The following is a 19,527-nucleotide window of genomic DNA, read 5'->3' on the forward strand; positions in this document are numbered from 1 at the left end:
GAGAGTAGGTCATTTTCATCTCCAACCTGAGGCATTTGTAGTTTAGTGGATGCTAGGCGAGAAGAAACAAACTTGACAAGTAAGTTTAAAATGCAAGGCCCAAACACAAGCAAGAGAATAATAGCAAAGTATAGGCCCCAGAAAGGTAGGAACCAAGTTCTGGAGGGAAACCAGGATTTAACTTGTTCACATACCTGATTAGAAACCTGAGTTTCAAGAGATTGCTCCCGGAGCCACTTAGCCTGTTGGAGAATGTTATCTACACGTTCCTCTACAATGCCTGAAGTGTTTATATATGTGCAACAGGAAGTATTGGTGATAGCAAATACCCCTCCTTGTTTAGCCAAAAGAAAATCTAGGGCCAGCAGGTGGCCCATGACCATACATGCAAGGGACAACAAAGACCTTTACATGTCCTTAATGGCAATGCCTACCTGGTCTGAGGCATCCTCTATCACTTTGGTTAGGTTTTTTGCAGTTACATGATTGGCAATTACCACATAGCTGATTCCAGCAAGGGCTGCAACTAATGCTGTTATCCCTAAAACTATTAAAGTAACCTCTCTTATTTCTATGGGAAGCTGTTCCAATTTGTTAGCATTTCTCTTTTCTTTCCAGATGGCTGCATGAGCATGCAGGATCAGAAAGGCATACTTAGAATCTGTATAGATGTTGACTCTCTGTTCTTTTCACAGTCTTAGGTCTTCTGTTAGGGTCACTAATTCTCCTAGTTGAGCATTTGTATTAGGAGGAAGAGGATCTGATTTGAGGATGCCAAATTCTGTCACAACTGCAAATCCTGCATGTCTGACACCATTTTTGAAAAAGGACCTGCCATCAGTGTGTAATTCTTGATGTGGGATTTTTAAGGGCTGATCAGTTAAGTCAGGTTGAGCAGCATAATTTTCCATAAGTACCTCCTCACATGAGTGTTCAGGATTTCCCTGTTCCTCTGGTAGAAGGGATGCAGGATTTAGGCTCTGATAGGTCCTTAAAGTTATTTCTGTCCCTCCCAGAAGCTTGGACTTGTATTTAAGTAGACGGCTGTCAGATAGGCAAAGTACTCCTTTTGAGTTTAAATTCCCCCTAGGTTGTGTGGGGTATAACCATTAGGGGACAATTTAGGATAAGTTTCTGAACTTCAGGCACTAGAAGGCTTACTGTGGCCATTGCTCTAAGTCATCCTGGCCATCCCTTGACTACCTGATCTAATTCTTTGCTTTAGTAGCCTACTGGCTGGGAAGTGATGACCCAGAGCTGAGTCACCATGCTCAAGGTCAGTCCTCCCTTTTCATAAACATATAATTGAAACTTGTCTTGTACTGGGAGACCCAGGGTGGGAGCTGTCATAAGGACCTTTTTTAACCTGTGGAATGTATTTTCTGACTTGTCATCCCACTCAATAAAGGGCTGGGTATCCTTTTGTGCTTCTTTAAGGATTTGATATAAAGGACTGGCTAGGTCTGCATATTCCAGGATCCAAATTCCACAGTATCCTGTGACCCCCAAAAAGACTCTCAATTGCTTTAGAGTTTTAGGTAGAGAAAATGTCAGGATTAGATGGATTTTATCTTCTCCCAGAGACCTCATTTCTTTCTCCAGGACAAGACCTAAATATGTAACCCTAAAGTGGCACAATTGGGCTTTTTCTTTAGAGATTTTATAATCTCTATCTGCTAAGAAGTTTAGTAAGGACTCAGTGGCTCATGAAATGACAGGCTCATTTGGTGCACAGAGCAGGAGGTAATCTACATATTGTAACAGAGTAGCTTGTGGATATTGCCATTCTGCCAAGTCTTGGGTTAGAGCTAACCCAAAGAGGTGGGGGCTGTCTGTGAATCCCTGGGGGAGGACAGTTCAAGTGACCTGTCTAGACTTTCTTATGGAGTCCTCAAAGGCAAAGATAGATTGACTTTTATGGTGTAAGGGAATGCAAAACAAGGAATCTTTTAAATCCAGCACAGAGTAGTAAGCAGTACCTGGAGGTATTTGGGATAAAAGCATATAGGGATTTGGAACTACAGGGTGGAGAGGCACTACTGCCTCATTGATCAGGCAAAGATCCTGGACTAACCTCGATTTGTTAGGTCCCTTCCTGACACCAAGAATAGGAGTATTATATGAACTGGAGCACTCTATTAGCAGTCTCTGTCTCTTTAAGTATTTGATTATGGGAATTAGCCCCTCCTTAATTTTTGGCTTTAAAGGATATTGTTTTTGATGGAGAAACCAAGAAGGGTCCTTGAGATGAATTAGGACTGGGGCAGCTGTGTGTCCAACCATCCACACTATGGTGTCTACTTGTTCCTCTATCAGGGGCAAGCAAAAAGTACTCATCTGGGGGTAAAAGGAGCTATACCCCCAATTTAGATAGAAGATCTCACCCTAGAAGAAGAGTTGGGGTTTCTGGGACAATTAAAGAGTGACACAAATGGAAATGTCCCCAGGAGCAGGCTAAATGCTGTCTGAAATAATGCTGTAGAGTCTGGCCTGCTATGCCTTGAACAGTAATTTTCTTGGAGGACCTGGCTCCAGGTGAGAAAAGAATAGCTGAGAGGCTGGCTCAAGTATTGATAGGCAGGCTGACCTTGTGCTTTTCAATCATGAGTAGAACCCGGGGCTTCCCTACTTTTATGGTGGTCACAGGAGTCTGCATTGGAGGCCCCAGTACCCATCACTGGGTGGGAGGCTCTGGCCTCAGTTCCCCTGAGAACCAGGGACAGTGTGCCTTGCAATGTTTTCCCTGACAAATGGGGCAGGGTCCTGGAGGTGCTTTCTCTGGGAGCACTCCATCCTAAAATGGCCTGCCTGTCCACATTGAAAGCATGTCCTCAGGTTTGGACATTGCCCTGGGGGAGCCTCTCTGAGCACTATGATCAGAGCCTCCTGCCACTTATCCTTTCTCTTTTCCATTTCCAGGTCCTTCCTTCTTTTTCTAAGTCCCTGTTATAGTATACAGACATGGTGACATGGACAAATTGGTCTAGATCTCTGCTCCCTTCAGCCACCAATTTCTGAAGCTTTTTACAGATATCTGGTGCTGACTGTGTTAGAAATTTATCTTTTAGGATGATTTCCTCTTCCTGTGATTCTGGTATAATGTTGCTATGCTTTTGTAAAGCATCCTTAGTCTCTGTAAGAAAGCTACTGGAGTTTCTAAGGGTCCTTGCTATACAGTTGTGACTTGGGAGTAATTAAGAGGTTTTACCTTGGCTCCCTTTAAACCCTCAGGAATGCAGTGGATGAAATGGTTACAACTCCATTCATCCTTGTCATTTTCAGGGTCCCATATAGGGTCATATCTAGGCACTGAGTGATCTCCTGTTGGAATTGTGAATTGAGGTTCCTTTTTAGGTATCCAATGTCTTTGTCTTTCTTCTCCCTCCCTCTCCTCCTCCTGTGAGGGCCCAGTCCGAGACAGGCTTGTAGGGCCACATGTATCTAAGTGATAATCCTCTCCAGTTGTGACTGCCTGATGTAGAATCTGCTGTTTGTTCAGAGAAGTGAGGGTCTGAGATAGCAATAGCATTACATCTTTTCAGCTCAGTTCAAACTTTTGGCTGACTTCCCTAAATGCCTGGATGTACTGATCTGAGTTTTCTGTGTAATTTCCTAAATCGTTTTTTATTTCTGTAAGTTCACTCACTGTAAAAGGAACGTGAGCCCTATCTCCTCCAGGAATTAACTGGAGGAGGTAGATTCCTGTGGGACAATGTCTGGTATGTGAGGTAGCTGTGTAAGGGGGAAGAGGTGGAGCTGATGGGTTTTTTGGTTCAAGGGAGTTTGGGAGCTTTTTGCAAAGAGTTACCATGATCTGGATATCTAGCTTGCATTTGTTTAGAAAAAAGAACAGTTAAACATAGGGAATTTTGGTCCACTTTCCCTCCTTTTTACAAGACATATCTAATTGAAGAATGGTATTATAATTAATGTTCCCTCCTTCTGGCCATCTTTCCTCATCTCCCAAAGGATACTGTGGCCAAGCCTGGGTGCAGTAAAACTTGAGTCGCTTTTGATGAAGACTTTCTCAATCAAGATCTTTCCAAAGTTTTAATAAGCAGGCAAGGGGGGATCCTTCCTGGATCCTTGAGGCTTGATTACCCACCTAAAAAAGGGAAAGAAGGGAAAATTGGTCACCTTAACAGAGGTTTCTCCTTTTATTTAGGCATCCCCAGATGAGGAGAGACTCTAGTGGGAGAGGGCATTCCTTTCTCCCTTGCTCCTTCCACTGCTGCTTGTGGGTAAAGCCATGGAGGATTTACAGATATGCCTGTTGCACGCACCCCCCTGAGATGGTCTTTGATTAATCTCTCATCTATTTTGATTTGCATGTTTGCCTGCAACCCAGGTAGGCCTAATTCTCCTCCACCAGCTGAATGCTTGTCATTTAAAAAATAACTCTATCAAAGTAGCCAAGAGGGCTTGCATGGACAGAAGGAGGACCCCTGAAGAGGCATGGATGGGGACACCTGATAAAGTAGACTTTTGTCCCCCTATATATTCGTGAGACATGTATGCTTTTTATGAAAAGAGAGAGAGTGAGAGCATCTGGAGGCTTTTGCTCCAGTAAGGGGCAAAAACGAAGACCTGAGGTTTTTGTCTTTTAACTGTATTTTTTTTCTTTCCCTGAGGGCAGGCTGTGGAAGCTATTTAACAAGTTAATCTAATGCTTGACAAAGACAGTTTCTGGTGCCTGTAGGAATTTTCCCCAAACTCCCTAAAGAATGAAGCTCATTGCTATTTAGAGCATGGGGGGAGGGGGCACTCATCCTGAACTGCCTGGGAAAGGGGAAAGAGAGGCTAAGGGGAAAGGGGAAAAGAGAGTTTCCAGATCAATGCATGAGGGATTACTGGTCATCACCGCTGTCCAGGTCTATCCTGCCCAAAGGCAGTACTGGAGCACTGGAAGCAAGAGGTGACCTCCAGTCTCAGGCCACAGAAACCATGAAGGAAGCATAAGAGATCTGATTGTCTGTTTGCCATGGACATGGCTGGAGGTGTCTGAGTCATAGACACCTTTGAAGCCTAAGGGCAGTTCAGGAAGTTGCATCTCCAGCCTTTGGGTGACACTGGGGATTGTCCAGGCCAGAACACCTTTGGTGGCTTGAAGACAAACTTTCCTTTTCACTGGCTGTTTTTGGACTTCCCCTTAAGCTGGACAGATCTTGAAAAAGAGAGTTAGTGTTTAAGGAGAGGAAAAAAGAAAAAGCCTTGGTGCACTGAAGTCACATTCCACCCATGTGGCATTGGGAGTGGGCATAATCCCCCACCTGGCATCCAAGTTTCCTCAGATTGCCTGCCATACAGCTGTAGTGGGCTCAGAGCTTTTCCTCAGTTTCCCAAGGGAGAAACCCTCCTTAATTAGACAGAGAGAGAGAGAAAAGTTCGACCTGAGAGTTCCACCACAGCTAGGCCATGTGGGGGTCTCTCCTGGAAAATAGACTCCACCAGAGTGCCTGATGCTCAAGGTCACATTCCTAGGCAGCCTTTCCCAGTTGGGCATAACCCATCCAGACTTCAGGTGATGGCTGTTCCCTTTGTGCATCACCAAATGTGATGCACAAATGATATGCACAGGAATTTCAGGTGCTCATGGTTCTTGAGCCTGCTCTGAGAATGAAAGCACAGACAGACTCTAATAGCAGAGGTCGGAAAGATTTTATTTGTAGAGAATTTAGTTGGAGAAAAGAGAAGAGAAAGACTGCATATTGGGAAATGCAAGGGGACCCAGAAACTGGTGATCTCATGGACCAGGGTGGGGAGTGGGCTTTATAGCCTATTTTTCATTGTGTGAGGGTGGAGATGCCTTTCAGATGCAAACAGGCATTTCCTAGGGAGGAGAAGTGTCTACTTGAACTCCTGTGTTATGTCCTTCAATATGTGTTACATTCTAAGTTTATTCTTCTTCTCTAGTTCCTGATCCCCTTCTTCTATTGGCCTCTGTCACTTTAAAGTTTCTGCATTAGTTCCTTTGCAATGAGGACATCAAATACTATCATGTTTTTTGGGTTTCATATGTATCCTCATACTTCCCTTGTGTGCTCTCACCTTATCATGTGAACAAAGTCCAATACCTTGCTGTAAATGCCCTTGATCTAAAGTCCACACATGAGGGAAAACATATGATTATTGGTCTTCTGAGCCTAGTTAACCTTGCTCAGAATGATGTTCTACAGTTCCTTCCATTTACTTGCAAATGATAAGATTTCATTCATCATCATGACTGTGTAAAATTACATTGTGTGTAAATACCACATTGTCTTGATCCATTCATTAGTAGTGGGGCATCTTGGTTTTTACAGTAACTTGGCTATTGTAAATAGCACTGCAATAAACATGGTTGTTCAGGTTGGTTTGGAGTAACAGGTGTCACATTGCTTTGTGTATATCCCCAGGAGTGGGATTGCTGGATCATATGGCAGATCTATGTTTAGATTTTTAAGAAGCCACTAAATTTTTTTCACAGTGGTTACACCAGCTTGCATTCCCACCAGCAGTGTATGAGGATTCCTTTATTCCCACATTCTCTTCAAAACAGGTTGTTGGTGATGTTTTTGATGATGGCTATTCTAACAGGGGTGAAGTCGAATCAGTGAGGTTTTGATTTGCATTTCCTTTGTGGCTAGAGATGGTGAGTATTTTTTCACGTGTTTTTTGGCCATCTGAAATTCTTCTTTTGAAAAAGTTCTATTTAGTTCAATTGCTCATTTCTTAATTGTTTCATTGAATTTGGGAGAGTTTAATTTCTTAATTCCCCTGTATATTCTGGTTGTCTCTCCTTTGTCTGATGTATACATAGCAAATATTTTCTCCCACTCTGTGGGTGGTCTCTCTAGTTTAGAAACCATTTCTTTTGTCGTTCAGAACCTTGTTAATTTTGTGAAGTCCCATTTATCCATTCTTTCTCTTAGTTGGGCATTTTTAGAAAAAAAATTCATTTGGGATTCATTCTCAAAGAATTAAATTTCACAACACATTTAAAGAAAATACTGATGGTTAATCAATCTTCTTAAAACACAGTTGTTTACTACACATTTATTTCCACAGCAATGTATGATTTCCACAGCTTATCAATATGAGGATAGAGGCAATATCTCAGAGTTAATTCAAATGTTTGGCAAGCCACAGATTCTGATGATCTGTATGCAAATGTCACAACCTGAAAACTTCTCCTGAAATTCATTCAGCTCCAAATGCAAACTTTAAGGTAAAATTGTGAGTCTTCTCTCATTATTTGAACTGCTATAAACACAATTCTCTTAAACCAAAACTCCAGAGTTCCCCTTTTCTTTTTTGGTAAATTCACAACAATGAAACAAACTCTGTAGTTGGAAATCAGGGCCTCAACCTTGCGAGGAAGGTCCTCTCCAGTGTCTCATTTTTACCTTTAGTCTGAAAATTATTCATTATTACAGAAAGAGGAAATCTTTCTTCAAAAAACATCATTTCAGAGTTGCTGCTGCCTTAGGGAAAGACACTTGAGTTAGTCCTTCTACTACAGCTCACACAATTAGTGCTGGCCATCAGGCAATATGGCAGTATGGAGCATTAATAGTTTTTTCCACTGCAGCTAAGAGGCTAAAACAACCTAAGCCCAGCGGCAAACTGTGAGTTGGTGTTATGTCTTGTGCCTACACTGACATTTAGAAGCATATTCTGACTGAATAACAGCCCTTTAAGGAGTCTGTACGCACAGACCATGCCTGTAAACTTTTACAAACCAGGAGGAGGCAAAATTATATTTCTGAAATATGTGAACATACCATTTCCTTGTATTTTATTTTTAGGATGTATAGTTTTCTGTATTTAATGCTGGAAAATCCTACCTGGCAGGAATAAACAGCTTAACTAAACATTGTACCGATGTTGCCTTTTAACCACTGAAAATCTTACAGGTGTGTATCACCTTGCACAGTTAATGGCTAGTAGTGGGTGATGTACATCATCCAGCTCAAGATGACTTTCAGCAATGGACTGCATCTTCATTAGGTTCTATCTGACTGTCTTTGATTCAGTAAGCCCCTGAGAAGTGGAGTCTTCTCTATGTCAAAGAAGAGTGTGTGTAAGCATTTTCTGTCTGCCTATAAAAACACAAATATGAATTCTATGAAATATGAATTATGATCTTATAAGTCAACAAATAGTAAGCAATTTCATCTTAATAGCTTGGTATTTGATTTATGAAGGGCCATCTATGCTCTGTATATCCTCTGTTAACTGCAAAATTTATAGATAAATACAAGTTACAAGATACCTGAGAAAAACCTAAAGCAGAGCACTAGAAATTTGCCTTACTACCATACTGCATAATGCTACGATAAGACTTCTTGGAGCAAATTTCTTTGGAAGAAACACTGGCCTTGGAAAGCTCATCACAGTTTATTATTCACTTTAAATGGAAGTATTCCAAAAAGGAAAAAATATTATTTAATGTAGACATGATAATTAATATTAACTACCAGGGTCCACTGTCCTCAAGAGGTAAAAAGTGCACCAATTAAGAAATGCCACAGCATTTTTAAAGGACTAGTCCTAAGGAACTGAGAGACAAACAGCATGTGGTACTTATCACTGCCTTGCCAAACACAATGCTAAAGGCTTCTGATGAAGACAATTGTTTTATCAATAAAGAACAGCATGATTACTCATTCAATGATAGTGGTAATTTGCATTAAAATAAAATGTTTTGATCATCTTCAAGTTACAAAATAATTAGATATCTCAGTATAAAAAGAATAAATGGTTGCTGTAAATCCAAGGGTTGAGGGAGACATGTAAGAAAGGGAAAGGTTACCTCTCGTTGGCACCTGGCATGTGGTGCTCTCTCACAACTCAGATTCTAAGGCAGCTGCAACCACTTTTTGGCCATAGTGACCTGCTTCAGGACAGTCTTGAGGAAGACACCATGGTGTGCTGCCTACTGGAGGGGTTTGGGTCACAGCTGGCAGTTGCACTTGCACTGTCACTCCTTTTTCTTCATTTTCTGATACAACACACAGTGTAAGTTGCACACCAGTAACATCTGCAATTTATTGGAACAGTTTTGTTCCTATGGAGATTTGAAAGAATTTTAAACTTTATCTTCCCTGGAAAAAACAGAATGCATGTTTCCAGCTTAGGCCAGAGACATTGCAAAACATGATGCTATCAATAATTAGTAAGGTAAAGCAATTTTTAGGTAAAACAGAGGAAATTTTATCTGACCCAATTTAACATAGAAAAGCATCATGAATAAATAATTTGAGTAGGATAGGCAAAATATATGTGGAAATTATTTCCTGAATTGGAATCAAATGAAATATGATTAACTTTTTCCTTAGATTATCCTTTTTTTGTGGCACTGAGGTTTGAACTTATGGCCCCATGCTTGCTAGACAGGTGTGCTCTTACCACTTGAGCCATTCCACCAGCCCTAGGTGATCCTTCTGTGAAGATTCTCTAACTTCATTCACCCATATGGATTCTTTTTGTTCGTTTTTCGTGCTGGAAATTGGACACAGGGCCTCATATATGCTAAAACACATTCTCCCACCACTGAGCTACTCACAGTTTAATAACTGGATAGATTTTAGCAATAACATGATTGTCATGTATCACTTTAGAAGAATAGTGAGAATTCCATTTTCACAAAAATTCTTACATGAGATTGATGAAACATGACCCTGCAACAGACATAAGATCTAGTTGAAGGAAAATCAGTCCATCCAGTAAGCATGTCTTATTCCAGGCTGTAAGAACTTAGAACTTCCCTTTCCTGTGCATTTCAATACTGTTAGTAGAAAGCACACATATTAACAAGTTGCATAACTGAAAATTGTGTTAAAAAAGAAAAACTAGTTAGAGATCCACTGCACTTTTGTATGATTCTGTTCAGAATCAATTAACTAAAGAGAAATTATCATAAATTAACTAAGGTTTCCTTTGTTTTACTAAATATTGTTCTAACATGATTAAAAATTAGCTTATTATAACAAACAAATGTTTTAGAGATATACCTTGTATTAGTTTCATATCTTATTGATAATTTAAAATGGTAATAGTTAAAATCACTTGGTGTCATCTAAATTATGTATGGGAAGCACTATATAATTTAATTCAAAAATAAAATTTACTATGAAAAATTATGAACTGACATAAAACTTGGACAAATATATTTTTAATTTGCTAGCACCTGATATCATCTATAAAGATGGAACAGAATATGGCTAAACTATACTGGCAACACAGCTCTGTTGCTTGAACAGTGTTCTTCAGTGCCACATGAAGCATTTATTTTTGACAGGAGATCAAAGAAATGATGCCAGCACCCAGCATCTCCTTCACTCCCTGAATAATTTCACCTCTGCATGATGAACACCTTGGCACTCTCCCACAGGTGCCATGCATGATCCACTTGTCTACAGTCTGCAGATAGGGCCAAACAGTTTCAATCCAGAAAGAGAACAGGAGGAAAATCTAACAATGATGGTCACCACTCAGAGTTCCTATCAGAAGGTTAAAAAGAGGTTTAAATATTTCCAAAATATTTTTTAAGAAGGGATACATCTTTTTTATATTTTATTGAAAAAAAAATTAAAATCCTCAAAATATATTACAGATATTGATGAACAGTTCATCTAAATCTGTGATAACAATATTGTTTGCCATTCATATTACTACCCTCCAGATCATGAAAACCAGTCAGTTTTCATGATCAGGTATCACCTGGGACAGCCCAGGCAATGGATATGGTCACACTGTCTACACAGTACCAGTAACAAAATGCCCATAAGAAAGGAGGAAATGATTTCCTTCTCCTATGATTCACAGTAGGAAAAACTGCACAGTTGAAAGAAATCAACCATCTTTGCACTGAATTGCAATACTGAAATGGCAAGAAAATGGAAGCACACCTAGAATACACACCCAAACAAACCTGGAGCTTTCTAGATTACAGTCTAGTTATAAGTTTGTACTTTTTAACAACATATGGTGAGTAAAAATACATATAAAATTAAGTGTAGCATTTTAATCCTTTTTATTGCAATTTGTAGTCTTCCTACCTTGGTGTCTTGAGTGGTAGGATTGCAGACATGAACCATTAAAACCAGTACAATCTTAACCATTTTAATTGTATGTTCACATGTTAGCCATTTTTAGTATATGTTTAGAGGTATTAAATACATTCTCGGTGTTGTGAAAAAGACCTGTGAAAGTTTTTATGATACAACACTGAAACTGCACCCTGCACCCTCTGAAAAATTTCCTATTTCCTTCCCCTACTTAAAGTAGTTAAGGTTTGGTATCTCATATCCTAAACTTCTGTTTTTATGTAGAGAAAATTTATTGTAAATATCTATATAAGCCTGCTGTGTATTTTTTTATAACTTGGTTTGTCCTTGACCCATTGTTTCAGTGGTCATTGGAAGGTAATTTTAAAACTCTGATTTGATACAATATGAATTAAACATTATTCAACAAAGAATTCACCATTCACTTTATGCCAGGAAATTGGCTCAGAGGCTTTTCCAGCACTGTCATATTTAAGAATGGCCTTGTACAGGGTGTTGAGTAGGTTGGATGCCTGGACACCATTCTGAGGCAAGTTCTGCTACTCCAGTACTAAACACCTTGTGTGGAAACTTGAACTGAGCTAAGTGAGGAGACAACTTGTACAACACTATTGCAAGAGTTATTGTGGCATCTACAAACATCAATAATCTAAACTCAACTGTAAGGAAAAATGTACATCCAAAATTTGATACACATGCCAACAACGCTAAGCCACAATCTTGAATTATGGAAAGACATGGTCAAATGGAAGGTGTTGGATTTTAAACTCACATCACAAGAAGCTAACTTTCCTAAGGAAAGAAGAACTTCAAGACAAGGAGAAAAAACAATTTAGGGGAAAAATTATGTATAAAGGAATTGACAGTTCACAGAAATGGAAAGAAGAGTAACACTTAAAGACACTCAACTTCACTTATAACAAAAAATACAAATTAAAATCCATACAAGTTAAAGCAAACCTCCCCTGCCATGGTCCACTGTTTTAGTGAGGGGAAGGGGAGGATATGACTACAAAGGAGTGGCTTGAGCAAGTTTCCAGCAAGGTAGCACAGTGCCATATCCTGAACATGGAAGTGGTTGTAAGTATCTAGCCTGTGATAAAATGGCAAAGATTCAAAGATACTACATATGTCCCTTCCCGAAACAAGTAATTCTGGTGAAACCACTGTTGGATCTGTAGTAAGAATTTTGGCTTGTGCCATGTCACTTTCCCAGTTTTGATCCTGTATTGTAATTAAGTAAAGCTTCACACTGGGGAAAGCAATGTGATGGAAACACAGGACAACTTTGTTGTAAGCTTTGCAATAGCTGAAAATAAAAAGTAGTTGAAAAAGTAGGGATGGACTATATATTGATTGACTACTTTATACTCGTTATGTTGACAAACACCAAAAAGATTGATAACGTACTGTTGGTAGAGTGTGAGGAAACAGGTATATATGTGGAAATGCTGACTAAAATAAAAAGAGTATCTGTACCTTCCTAAAGAGCAAAGTGATGGTTCAGAGATGTCAGTTCAGAAAATAATACAAATTCCTATTTTAACTTATGTTTTAGAAGTTAGTTTTAAATTGACTTGGGTATATTTATTGGGTACACTCTGACGTTTTAATATATAACTATATTCATTGGGTTTCCACTTACACAGCACTGAATCTGTAGAAAAAACTGGGGCTAACTGACAGGTTAATATTGAATCCTCTGATGCATTAATGTGGTATATCTCTCCAATTATTTAGCCTTATTCTGATCTCTCAGCTGTGCTTTCCAGGGTACATTTCTTGAACATTTCAGTAAAATTAATCATAAAATATTTCAGGTATTTTATGATATTGATAATAGTATATTTCACTGGTTTCAAATTTCAATTACTCACTTCAGGTACAAGGAAATATCACTTTTCTCCCTACTGTGTTGGATTATGTCCTGCTAAACAACTTTGTTTAACTCACCTATTAGTACTAGTAGTGGTCAGTCACTTCAAAACAACTTCTTCCATACATAATCATATCTAGGACATATAAAGATAACTTTATTTCACAATTTGGATCTAGATTTAAGTTTTTTATTTTATTACATTTTTTTAGCTAGAACATTTAGCATAATCTTTTATAGAAGTGGTGAAATAGGGTGCCTCTGCCATATTTCTAACCATACAGGAAAACACATAGCTTCCTATAATGAATTATGACATTAACTATGGAGTTTTCATAAGTTACTTTTATTGGTATAAGTAGTTTCAGTTAGTTTAGATTCCTTTCTGTTTCTTGTCTACTGAGAATTTTATCAGAACTGGATGTTTAAGTTTTACAACTATTTCATTTATTTTTATGATTGTATTTGGCTTTTCAGTCAGTTAATGTGAATGATTTGATGGTTTTGAATGTCTAACACTTTGTCTTTTTCAGATATGTTCTAGTTGCTCATGATATATTTCCTTAAATATAACTTTGGATTTAATTTGCTAAAATACATTTTTCAAACTATCATACTTCCTTCTCTCTCCATTGCCTTCCATATAACTGGTTTTAAAAAATATATTATAATGTACTATAGCAATCTGTGTAAAATACCTGACAAGCAAGGTAAATTGTTTTCTTTATAGGTCAAGTTTTCATTTGTTTGTATGTTTTAAGCAGATCTTTAATCAGTTGTAACCTGGTATGTGATTACCTGTACTGTAACAAATTCAAATATATTATACTTCATTATCTGCCACTATGTTTATCTTGAAATGGTGAATCTTCTTTTGTGTGCCCTATCTCAGAAAAGTAATAAAGAATAAAACAATACAAGAATATAAATCTGTAGTGGAAAATATTCAGAAAAGGATGTAAAGTCATATAGATATTTACTTTATGTGATGTGGCAATATATATCAAATCATAGACAATATTTTGGGAACAATTTAAATTCTAAATAATGGAAGCAATTAAATTTTTCCTAAACATTTATGAATACAAGTGACAAATTGGACTAGATGACTTCATGAAGTTACATAAAAAGAGTAGCAATATTTTTGCATTAATATATTAGAATTTCCAGTGTCATTATCTCTCTCTTAGATAATATTTTCATGATTTTTCTCAACAGGATTAATTTTGCATGGAATTTATTTCATGCTGGATATGTATTTATTGGCTTTATATAGTTTAAGTTTATATAGCCAAACCAAAACACCTTTAATAAGGAAATATATTTTTAGCTAATAGATATCCATCTGTAATATCTATGATTGTTTAATTTCCTTGACTATTGTTATTAAAGTAATTGTACCTGAGTACTAGTTGGGAAATAAGCAATTATGTGAAAAAATTGTACTCAAGTATGAAAATGGAAAACTGAGACCTGCAGAAATTATTCCAGGAACTGGAGCAGGAAAGATGCATGGCAGAGGAGGTGAATTCAACTCTTGCAAATGTGACAATAATATGATGACATGAATAAATAAATTAAAAAATAAGAGGATGAGAAAGAAGAGTAAAAATAACTCTACATAATCTGTTTCTGAGACTAGTTTTCTGCCCAGAATTCATGTCTCAATATAATCCCATAGTACAAACAAGGAACTGTATTCCAATAGCTTCAAGAAGTGAGCATGACGTTTATATCTATTTTAAGCATTTGGAATGGAAAACAGCATAGCCAAGACAAACAGAAACATTAGTCTCCTTTACTACTTTGTATATGATGTTTGAAAAGCTCCAAGTAATAATATCACAAAAAATGTCCTATGGGATCAAGGACATCATTTTATCTCTCTCAGAAGCCATGTAAAACCACTTAAAGTAGGCCAAAGTAGCTATAATTTAAGAGAACATAAACATTGGAAAACCAAACATAATGACAAAATAATAAAGGATGCACTAAATTAAAAACAAAACAAAATACAGCAGAATGACATACATTTTATAAATAAAAGTCATAGTATTCATATCATGTTAAATACATCATTAACAGAAAAACTAAAATCATAATATAAAATTATTAGTATAAAAGATAAAAAAGTTCAAGGAATTTGGTCAACATCCAGGGAATTTTGAGTAATAAGATACCAAGATAATTAATGTGAAAAGGACTATTATTTTACAAAAATGTAAAAATAATATTTAGAATGTTTTGCAATAATACAAGAATTATTGATAGCTGAGAATAAATGGTAACAAGTTCTAATTTCAATTGAGGAGAAAAGAGAAAAATGCAATTTAATTACCAGTAGGGCATTAAAATTTTATAAAGATCTAATGAAATATTTTTAAAATATACATACCAATAGTGACAGAAAGATTGGAATTTTAAGGTGACCCTACTTCTCCTGGTTTTCATGTGTTTGTGTGATCCATTCTCTAAAGGAAGATTTTCAGAATGCAATATCTTACCTTCTAATTAATAGAAGAAGACAAAAATGGTGGCAGAAACATTGTATGTGTGTGATTTCAAGACTATTGTTAACATGATTTTACAAATTATTTCTGCTTGTCTCTTACTGATTGTGGGAAACAAGCCACAATGTTGGGTGACTTCATATGGCAAGGGATCATGAGCTGCTTCCCAGAGCTGAGACAAAGTAGCTGAGAGTGACCTCTTTACAACACTTTTCAGTCAAACTCAATTCCCAGATAGGTCTATACCCAGAGGAACTGAAATTCACCAGTAAGCACTTGAGCAAAGAGGTAATCTAACATCACTCAAGCCTTTAAATTAGAACTGAGACCCAACGGAACCTTAACCACTGCTGTGTAGGGCCAAGATGAGCAGAACCTGAGCTCTCATTCACAGGAACTTTCCAACAATAAACATATATGGTTTTCAGACACTAAATGTATGATAAATTTTACCCAGAAACAGAAAGATCTTGGTTCTAGCAACAAAAAAGTTTCCAACAGGATGAAGAATTCAATTAAACCAAATGCTGAAAAACCTACCTGAGAACCAAACATTGTTTCTCCTGCTTCTGAGTCATTGCCCAAACAATGGGGTTATAAGTTGGGGAGTTGATTGATCATACTAAGTAGAGGATTTTAATTGATCAAGGAGTCTATATATGATGTGAAAAATCCCTTAGTGTGCCTCTTATTACTCACAGGGTGTATGTTTGAGGTCAATGAAAAACTACAAAATTCTTATTTGGACAGGAATGCTAATGACTCATTAATCAGGCAATAAGCTAAGAGCAGATATGTGTTTATTCAGAACAAAGACAGTACATAAAGAAAGTAGTTATAAATGCTATCTTTCTAAAAGTTTATCTGATAGAAGCTGAGAGTAGAATGGTGATTAATATAGGCTGGGAGAGAAAGGTGGGAAAAGTCTGATCTATAGGAGCATCACTAGGAGACATAGGTTCTAGTGTATCATGTGCATACAAAGACTAACATGACAATAGTGTGCTGCATTTCTCAAAAAAGGTAAGAATTGCTGTGGCAGTGGAGTACACCTCTAATTCCAGCACTTGGGAGGATGATGTGGGAGGATCTAGGTTGCAGGCCAGCTCAGGTTTCATAATGAGAACCTGCACAAAAAAAAGAAAAAATAAAAGATAGAAGAAATGATTTTGAATATCTTCATTACAAAGAATTGAGAGAAATAATAAATATGTGTATTCAGACTTTAATAACACAAAATATATACAGAGAACCAATATCACACAATACCCCATAAATGTGTAGATTTTATGAACCAATTAAAATAAATGAAGAAGTACCAGAAATAATCATATAATCATGAATAGATTACAATAATTTATGAACAATTTCTTTGTTATATTTGAAATAAAAGAGGGTTAACAATTTACATATGAAACAAATTTGAAAACAGAAAAGAAAGTATAAATAATAGGTAAACAAAACTTGGTGATTTTATTAAGAAGTGCTATGTTTCCCAGGTGTGGTAGTGCACACCGGTAATCCCAGCATTCAAGATGCTGAGGCAGCAAGATTCTAAATTTGAAGCCACCATCAACTACACTGTAAGAACTTCTCTGACTCTTTCTTTTTTGGGTGGTACTAGGATTTGAATTCAGGATCTCATGCTTACTAGGCAGACATTCTATAGGAACTTTTCTCAACAACCAAAGAAAGGTGGAAATTCAGCTCATAAAAGTAAGGAATCTGCTTATACCTGTAAGTAATAGAGTAACAACTCTATAATTCAAATGCAGACATTCCTCCAAAAGCCTGTTTTATACATAAATTAAATTAGCAATAGCCAATAATGCATAAACTCATAGATTTTAAAGTCCCTCTTTCCTTATAAATACTATCAGAGTTTGAAGTGTGCAGAAAGATTTGCCATTTTTCCTAAAGTTGAAAGTCTAGCTATCACAAAAGGAGATCTGTAAAGTACTAGAAAGAAAAACATGCAATCCAATCATATTTGTAAGCATAAATACAAAATGAAATATCAGCAAGTCAAATGCAAGCATGTATTTTAAGAAAGAAGATAGCATTATGTCATCACCAAATAAAATGTACATGAGGGGAATGCAAGAATAGATGTTAGTTTTTGAGACACAGTGTATTTAAAGAACAGTTGTTTGATAACATAACAGACTTGGGAAAGTTATCTGGAATCTTTTTACATGTCTCTCAATGAAATTCTTAGTAAAATGGGCATACTAGGATAGTGACTTAATGTGATAAATGGTATGTACCAAAATACAGAAATAAATTTTTTATTGAAGTGTAAAATTTTCCAGTGCAGGAAAAGGATTACTAGTAGTCATTTCTGCATTAAATTAGGAGCTCAAAGTGCTGAATTAAGTAAAAAATTCAGAGATCAATATTATAAAAAAATATCTAAAGCTAAGGGGATGGAGGAAGAACAAATCAAAGTTATGTTTCTTATGAAGAAATAGATGGTACAATGTATAAAGATGATATATGGAAAGGGTAAATAACACCAGTATAGCGTTCATTGTTGAGGTCAGAGACTGTGGAAACTAGAATCCATAATAATGCCAAAGACATTTTCAATGATAACTTTAATACTTTAATTCTGAAACAACTAAGGATAATATAAATATTTGTTCAATATGACAGGCAAGTAAGTATATACTATGTTTTTGCAAATCAAAAAAATTGAGTGTGTACAGGTTTTTATATGTATTTTACACATACATATAAAAGAATGAGACACAAAGAGACAAAGAAAACTGAGTTCACAATTTGCTCGGGATTTGACTGATAAAAGAAAAATTTTCTTCACTATTACTGCACAGAGTAACAAAGACATGATTGTTTTCAGATGGTTGGGGTGTAATTATTTCATTCAGGCCTAAGCAAATTATTACAGATTGATTTGCATCATAAAAAATCAATAAAAATAAAAGGAAATTATGAATGTAGAAACTGAACAGACTTGTTACTGCAGTCTATCCTTTTGTGTATACTTTATGGCTTAAAACCATTTATCTACATCTTAAAATCAATATAATGAAAATTGATGTGAATTAAACAGCTGTTTAGGGAATGAAGAAGCAAGAAATTTAAATCTGATTTTATCATGCCATTTTGAAGCTGAACAGAAGATTTGGTTTATTTAAATTGTTTATCAGCTTGCTTAATTAGAGCAGGTCTCATTTTCTGAAAATTTCTTCTGTAAGAGCCATTTCTGACTTTCACATACCATGTAATCTAAGCATATGGTCTCTTTTGTAGTTTTAAGTTATTGGCAATATTCTCTTAAAATTAGGTCACCTGTATAATATTGTGTAAACAATTTGCTTCTTTACCATATTTCAACATTTTTCTATTCTTATTTCCATTTCATTGTTAAATTCTATATACTTATTTTTATGTTGGTTTTAGACTCTAAAATTCTAAGGTTACGTTTTCTAACATGTTTCAGAATTCATAACTTAGAGTTACCATTTTTGATTTTCACACACAATATTTTCAGACAACTTCATTATCTAATAATGACTCATTTACCTCTAAAAAGTTTTACTTTTAAAAAGTACAGCAAATATTTTCAACCTTGGATAATACTTATTGTTAAGTGTGATCAATAAATGTTTACCTGTCAAGTTGCTTTTCTTCACCTTAAATAAAACTCCACAATTTTATTGATGAATATTTTGAACCATAGAAGCAGAAAAATCTAAATAAATCTTCACAAACAGCATCTCAGTTACAAAAGTATTCTTATATATCAAATATTCTTGTATATTCTAATATATCTATATATCATATATAGAGATAGATCTCTTTGTTGGTACAAAATATTCTAAATATTATAAATGTCATTCTATCTTAGTGGACATTTTAATTGATTCTAAGTTGGACTATTCTGAGTAACACTTTTATAAATATTCTTCAACTAGTCATTGTATAGACATTAGCATGCATGTATCTTACAGGAGCTTAGATTTTTGGGTTCATATGGAAAGTAAACCCTTACCTATTCTAAACAAAACAAAAGAGTTTTCAAAACTCAATTGAATAATTTTATAATTGCACCATAAATGAATGAAAT

At 36.2% G+C, this 19,527-nt stretch overlaps 1 pseudogene; it reads right to left on the bottom strand.

Annotated features, from left to right (window-relative positions):
* Window positions 1-8,178: 8,178 nt before the first annotated feature.
* LOC141418134 (gamma-tubulin complex component 5-like) overlaps window positions 8,179-19,527 on the bottom strand; it is a 76,815-nt pseudogene continuing 65,466 nt past the window's right edge.

The sequence above is a fragment of the Castor canadensis genome, chromosome 2 (genome assembly GCF_047511655.1).
Source record: "Castor canadensis chromosome 2, mCasCan1.hap1v2, whole genome shotgun sequence".
In the NCBI taxonomy this organism is placed as follows: domain Eukaryota; kingdom Metazoa; phylum Chordata; class Mammalia; order Rodentia; family Castoridae; genus Castor; species Castor canadensis.